General features: G+C 41.1%; 1 pseudogene; it reads left to right on the top strand.

Annotated features, from left to right (window-relative positions):
• Nucleotides 1-2602: 2602 nt before the first annotated feature.
• Nucleotides 2603-4832, top strand: LOC139787236 (uncharacterized; annotated as a pseudogene).
• Nucleotides 4833-7133: the final 2301 nt, after the last annotated feature.

The raw sequence follows: 7133 nt of genomic DNA, 5'->3' as shown, positions 1-7133 counted from the left end.
AAAAAACAGACTCCTATTTTTTTTGCGGCGTATCTCGACGTTTAGGGGTTGAAAAAAGCCCTAAAAAATAACGACCGATTTGGATGCGCTTTGGATATGTTGTCGAGCATCAAAAAACATTAGACACGGGTTTTTTTTGCTGCTTATCTCGACGTTTAGGGGTTGAAACAACCCCTAAAAAATAACGACCGATTTGGATGCGCTTTGGATATGTTGTCGAGCATCAAAAAACATTAGACACGGGTTTTTTTTTGCTGGTTATCTCGACGTTTAGGGGTTGAAACAACCCCTAAAAAATAACAGATTTTATAGTTTTTAGCGAATATCTTCGAAAATATAAGGCGTATGAAAAAAAGTTTGGTACAAAAGGTTTATGGCTTTTTGTGCTCTTTACAATGGCGTAATCAGATTTTTCAAATTTGTCACATTTTTTAATTTAACCCCACTCCCACCTATTATTTTTCCCAAATATAACAATTTTTCCAACGCAAATTTAAGAGCGTCAAATGCCAAATACATCCATGTGTATTTTTATTATGATACCATTATTAGATTTTTGGCAAGACGAGATGATATGTGGTATAGGCGTCGCGCTGTAGGTAGGTGTTGCGTTATTTCTGTTCAGTTGCGCCGTACGCTTAAAAATTTCCATTACTATATACTACGACATAATATGCGATGAAAGTCCAAGCAGAGGAAAAGATATCACGTCATCCGAAGTTCAAATGGCGCGTGCGCAAAACAGTGTTATAAATACGCGTCGAAGTAAATTGTTGTGAGCGCACAACGGTATAATTATTCATTAATGTGATCTTACAATTCGGCGGTATTTATAATGTCGGAGTCGACATTCCGTTGCTAGTCTAGGACTCTCGAAATAGCGTTAACCTCTCGCTGTCAGTGCCTTGCGCTGGCCTTTGCATCAGCGCTTTCGGTCATCCCGGAGTTGAAATGGAAATTTTTAAGCGTACGGCGCAACTGAACAGAAATAACGCAACTCCTACCTACAGGGCGACGCCTATACCACATATCATCTCGTCTTGCCAAAAATCTAATAATGGTATCATAATAAAAATACACATGGATGTATTTGGCATTTGACGCTCTTAAATTTGCGTTGGAAAAATTGTTATATTTGGGAAAAATAATAGGTGGGAGTGGGGTTAAATTAAAAATGTGACAAATTTGAAAAATCTGATTACGCCATTGTAAAGAGCACAAAAAGCCATAAATCTTTTGTACCAAACTTTTTTTCATACGCCTTATATTTTCGAAGATATTCGCTAAAAACTATAAAATCCGTTATTTTTTAGGGGTTGTTTCAACCCCTAAACGTCGAGATAACCAGCAAAAAAAACCCGTGTCTAATGTTTTTTGATGCTCGACAACATATCCAAAGCGCATCCAAATCGGTCGTTATTTTTTAGGGGTTGTTTCAACCCCTAAACGCCGAGATAAGCAGCAAAAAAAAACCCGTGTCTAATGTTTTTTGATGCTCGACAACATATCCAAAGCGCATCCAAATCGGTCGTTATTTTTTAGGGGTTTTTTCAACCCCTAAACGTCGAGATACGCCGCAAAAAAAATACGAGTCTGTTTTTTTTTTATGCTCAACAACATATCCAAAGCGCATCCAAATCGGGTAGGGACACTTCCGACCGTTCCCTTGTCAGACATATCTTGCGATACGCTCAGAGGAAAGATAGTTTTTTGCGAGGCGTTCATACAAAGCGAGTAGAGTAATAGATTCTGGATTGAGCCCGGTTAACCACCGATAACAGTTTGAAGCATTGTTCATCTTCATTATTGTGTACCTTGTACCAAAGTCAAATATATATATTATTTTGTTATTGTTAAATCAATACGAAATTCAATATCATTTAACAATTCCTATCCAACAATTCCAAAATCTGAAACGCGAACCGAGTGCGAGTACGTACTGTGTCTCTCGACACCGAGTCTACAAACGTGACGAGCCTCGCAGCCTGAAGATCATACAATTGAGAGGAAGGAAGGAAGCCTCTCGTCAATGCGATTGAGAGCCATACACGTTCTGTGTGATCGTTCAAAACACAGTGGCGACCATAATTATTCAACTTCAAGTAAGTCCTACATATCCAAGATCAATTGTTCGGTCACAACCTAACCTAATCGTGCAGTTGTTTCACGTCGTTGTTGCGCTTTATATTTGCAAAAATGATTCGAAAAGTGAGTGAAAGTGAACCTAACTATCGTTCAAGCCACCCACGTCGTCGGCGATTAAAGTGGCAATCAATTTACGAACATACAAAACGCTGAAGAAGAAGAGGTACCGAGCGACGCCGGAGCAAGTGCCTCAGCAAAAAAATTAAAAGCGTCGGTGTCCGACATCGTTGTGAATTTGAGTTTTTGCTACCGGATTATTGAATTTGTGAGCGTGTTTTCTGCTATTTCTGACATAGCTGTTTGTAGAAAGTGCAAGCAAAAATTATCATTTGGGCAGTCAGGTGAGAGAGGACTTGGATTTAAAATATCCGTAAAATGCATGTGCGGCACTACGCTCATAGTTTCAGGACCGTTTATTCACAACAGTTTTGAGATAAATCGAAGAGTGGTTTTCGCTATGAGATTATTGGGAGTAGTTCGAGAAGGAATAAATATTTTGTGCGGCATAATGGATTTGGGACAAGGATTGAGCAAAAAATCATACGAAGGCATAGTGCAGCATATACTAGGTGCGCAACTAAGTTTCCGGGTTTTTTTTTATCAATAAAAAATGGAAAATTTCAAGAGAAATACAAAAAATGGTTTATTCAAAGTATCGTCCCTCGCTAGCTATACATTTTCGCCATCTCTCTGGCAATACATGAATACCGCGACAATAAAACGACGCGTCTTTGGACCGAAACCATTCATCCAACCAATTTTGCACTTCTTCGAAATTGGTCAAGTGTAGCCCAGCCAAGCCATGCGCCATCGACCGGAACAAGTGATAATCGGAAGGCGCCAGGTCTGGCGAATACGGCGGGTGCGGTAGCAGATCCCATTTCAGCGTTTTGATGGTGCCCTGGACGATGGAACTGCGATGGCACGGAGCGTTGTCGTGCTGCAATATCACTCGTTCGTGTCTCGTGTCCCATTCTGGCCGTTTTTCGAGCAATGTATGGTTTAAATTGATCAGTTGTTGTCGGTAGCGATGCCCATTGACAGTTTCGCCCGGTTTCAGCAGCTCATAGTACACGATTCCTTTCTGGTCCCACCAAAGCGCTCCTTGTCCTCAGTGTCAAAATCGCCACTTCTGAAGCGTTTAAACCAATCTTCACAGGTAGTTTTCGATGGTGCATGTTCGCCGTAGGCCTCCTCAAGCAAACGACGTGCTTCAGCTGCATTTTTTTTCAAGTTAAAGCAGAAAAGCAAAGTTTCCCGCAAATGCTGTTTATTTGGCACAAAACTCGACATCTCCGTTGTTAGAAAAAATATTTTTGCGTTGCGATATGTGTTTATATAACGACTGGTTATTGTTAACAGATGTCCAAGCTATAACTTCAGACAACTTCAGACATGTAAGTCGAGTACATGTGTTATTGGTGCCATCTATGTGTGAAACCCGGAAACTTAGTTGCGCACCTAGTATACGAGTCTACCAAGAAAGTTTTTGATTTTTGTAGCAAAAGCGCAGTGCAAGATGAAATAAAATTAAACGAAGAAAACGAGAGACCTATTCTTAATTTAACCGTTAGCGGTGACGGTTCTTGGAAAAAGCGCGGGTTCTCGTCTCTCTATGGTGTAACTACACTGATAGTTTATCACACAGGGAAAGTAATAGATCTCGTTGTCAAAAGTAGTTATTGTCAAGCATGCACGTATTATAAACAAAGAGACTCCAACGATCCGGAATACGCAGAGCACCAAGAAAATTGCCCAATAAATCATCATGGCTCTTCGGGCAAGATGGAAGTCGATGCTATGCTTCAGATATTCCAGAGGTCCGAGGAACGTTGGAGTGCGGTACAGTAATTACGTCGGCGACGGCGACGCCAAGACTTTCAAGGCTATTGCAGATGTAATGCCTTACGGTGAAGATTTTCAGGTAACAAAGAGCGAATGTGTTGGGCATGTGGAGAAACGCATGGCCACCCGACTGCGAAATTAAAAAAAAAACTGCTAAACTTGGAGGCAAGGGGAAACTTACGGATGCTCTTATAAAAAAATTAACAAAATATTATGGCCTGCCCATTCGAAGGAATGTCGATTCAGTAGATGAAATGAAAAAAGCAATTATGGCCACGTACTACCATTTAATCTCAACCGACATGGTGTCGCAGCATCACTACTGTCCCCCGGGCGCCGACTCATGGTGTGCGTATCGCGTCGCCGAAGCCCAGAATGCAGCACAGGCTTATACTCATCCTCCTCCGTTACATCCTGATGTGAAGAAGCACATATTGCCGATATACGAGGACTTGTCTCGCGATGATTTGCTTCAAAGATGCTTGGGTGGCCACACCCAGAACGCAAATGAATCCTTCAATGCTACTGTATGGCGCTTGGCCCCCAAGCATCTAAACTGCGGCTCGAAAATTATAGAAATTGCTGCTTATTTGACCGGAGGCATGTTCAACGATGGCTATACATTTATTTTAGAAATTATGAATGACATGCAACTGCAAATCGGTCTGCATTGCAAACAATTCGCTGACGGGTACGACAAATACCGCGTGGACAGGCAGGACCGCCGCACCCAAAGCACATCAAAAGAGGCCAAGACAGCTCGAAAACAGGAACTAGCGGCTAAAATGGATGAGTTTACAGAGGAGGAAGGCTTATTATACGGTCCTGACATCGCAGACTAAGCTTACATTAGCCGTAAGTCCCCTTAAACACTACTTTTCTCTACCGAAAACTTTAAACGCGTTTTTCTCAAAACGTAAAATTTCGCGCGCCGTGCACTGTAGCACCTACAATTTTTAACCGATCGTAACGAGCTTTGGCACATATATTCTTTAACTTATTGACCTTTGCATGAACCTAAAGGTTCATTAAAAAATTAATAATAAATATTGTTTTTGCCATTTGTTTATAAAAGAAAAAGGTAACTTTTTTTTCAAAATGGTCCTGAATTTTTAACTTTTGATTTTTTTTTAAATTTAGGTTTATGCAAAGCATATGAACGCATTTTAACAAAAAAACTTTGGTTTTTTTATTTCAGTTAATTAGAGCGACCTGAGCGTTGCACGGCGCAAATCCGAGGAGCCGACTTCAAGCAGCTGCTGCGCCGCCATTTTAAAATTTTTCGACATAAAAAAAATTTTATAATATACCTTAAATCATAAATATTATGATGTACTTTGTTCCGATTTAATAAATCTTTCGATCTGTTTAAAAAAAATTCGGGAAAAACGGCCGTTTACTTGACCCTCCCCCCTTAATTTAAATCCTCCTATCCTATATAAAAAAATCCATTTGGACCGAGAAGTGAGCGTTCCGAGTCAAATGTCTCGCACGTAGTGTTGCCGCTTTTCCGCGTGCGTGATTGGCTGGCGCGGTCGAGATTGATGACGGCGATCGAGATCGCGGCGAGTTTGGCGAGTTTCGTGCGTGTGCGTCGTGTGTGTCGTGATGTGACAGCTCGCGTCGTGTCGCGAGGTTAATATTAATGTGACAGTTAATATGAATGTGATCTCTCATCATTAAATACTATAAGTTTAATTCCGAATTTCGGTCGCGTCACGCAAGGTTCAAAGTGACGACGGCGATCGAGATCGCGGCGAGTTTGGCGAGTTTCGCGCGTGTATCGCGTGATGTGACGTGTGTTCGCGTGGTGTTTTGCGAGGTTAGTAGGAATTTTTATTATATATAATCCACTATTATATATAATATATGTGGATAATATTGGTAAATAAATATATAAAAACTAGCTGGTTACCCGGGCTTCGCCCCGGAGGACATATGTAATAAGACACGCAAATAGTCTCTCTCTCTCTCCCTCTCTCTCCCCCTCTCTCCCCCTCTCTCCCCCTCTCTCCCCCTCTCCCCCTCTCTCCCCCTCTCTCCCCCTTCTCCCCCTTTCTCCCCCTCTCTCCCCCTCTCTCCCCCTCTCTCCCCCTCTCTCCCCTCTCATCCCCTTCTCACCCCTCTCCCCCTCTCTCCCCCTCTCTCCCCCTCTCTCCCCCTCTCCCCCTCTCCTCTCCCTCTCTCTCTCAATCCCTTTCTATCCCTCTCTTTCCCTCTCTCTCTCTCCCTTTCTCTCCCCCCCCTCTCTCTCTCTCTCTCTCTCTCTCCCTCTCTCTCTCTCTCTCTCTCTCTCTCTCTCTCTCTCTCTCTCTCTCTCTCTCTCTCTCTCTCTCTCTCTCTCCCTCTCTCTCTCTCCCTCTCTCTCTCTCCCTCTACCCCTACTTCATGTATAATTCTTTGAAATTCAATCAATTATTTCCCAAAAAATTAGAAAAATTAGAAAAACCGGTTTCCAAAAAGATCAGTAACAAAAACTATACACATCATGGCGCTCCCCGGAAAATTCTACCCCTACTTCATATACAATTCTTTAAGATTCGGTCAATTAATTCCCGAAAAATTAAAAAAATTTCGGTACCGGCTTCCAAAAAGATCGGTAACGAAAAATTATACACTTTATAGCACTCCCCGAAAAATTCTACCCCTGTTTAATCTATAATTCTTTGAAATTCGGTCAATTATTTCCCAAAAAATTAGAAAAATTAGAAAAACCGGTTTCCAAAAAGATCAGTAACAAAAACTATACACATCATGGCGCTCCCCGGAAAATTCTACCTCTACTTCATATACAATTCTTTAAGATTCAGTCAATTAATTCCCGAAAAATTGAAAAAATTTTGGTACCGGCTTCCAAAAAGATCGGTAACGAAAAATTATACACTTTATAGCACTCCCCGAAAAATTCTACCCCTGTTTAATCTATAATTCTTTGAGATTCGGTCAATTATTTCCCGAAAAATTAGAAAAATTAGAAAAACCGGTTTCCAGAAAATCGATAATAAAAAACTATACACATAGTGGCACTCCCGGAAAATTCTACCCCTATTTCATATACTTATGGTAAAATTCGGTTCAGGGGTTTGAGATTCGGTCAATTATTTCTCGAAAAATTAGAAAAATTAAAAAAACCGGTTTCCAGA

This window comes from Temnothorax nylanderi, unplaced genomic scaffold, assembly GCF_030848795.1.
Source record: "Temnothorax nylanderi isolate EJ_2023f unplaced genomic scaffold, tnyl_v1.0 TNYL_tig1355_pilon, whole genome shotgun sequence".
Classification (NCBI taxonomy): Eukaryota; Metazoa; Arthropoda; class Insecta; order Hymenoptera; family Formicidae; genus Temnothorax; species Temnothorax nylanderi.
The sequence above is the reverse complement of the archived record's forward strand: the minus strand, read 5'-3'. Positions and strand labels throughout refer to the sequence as shown.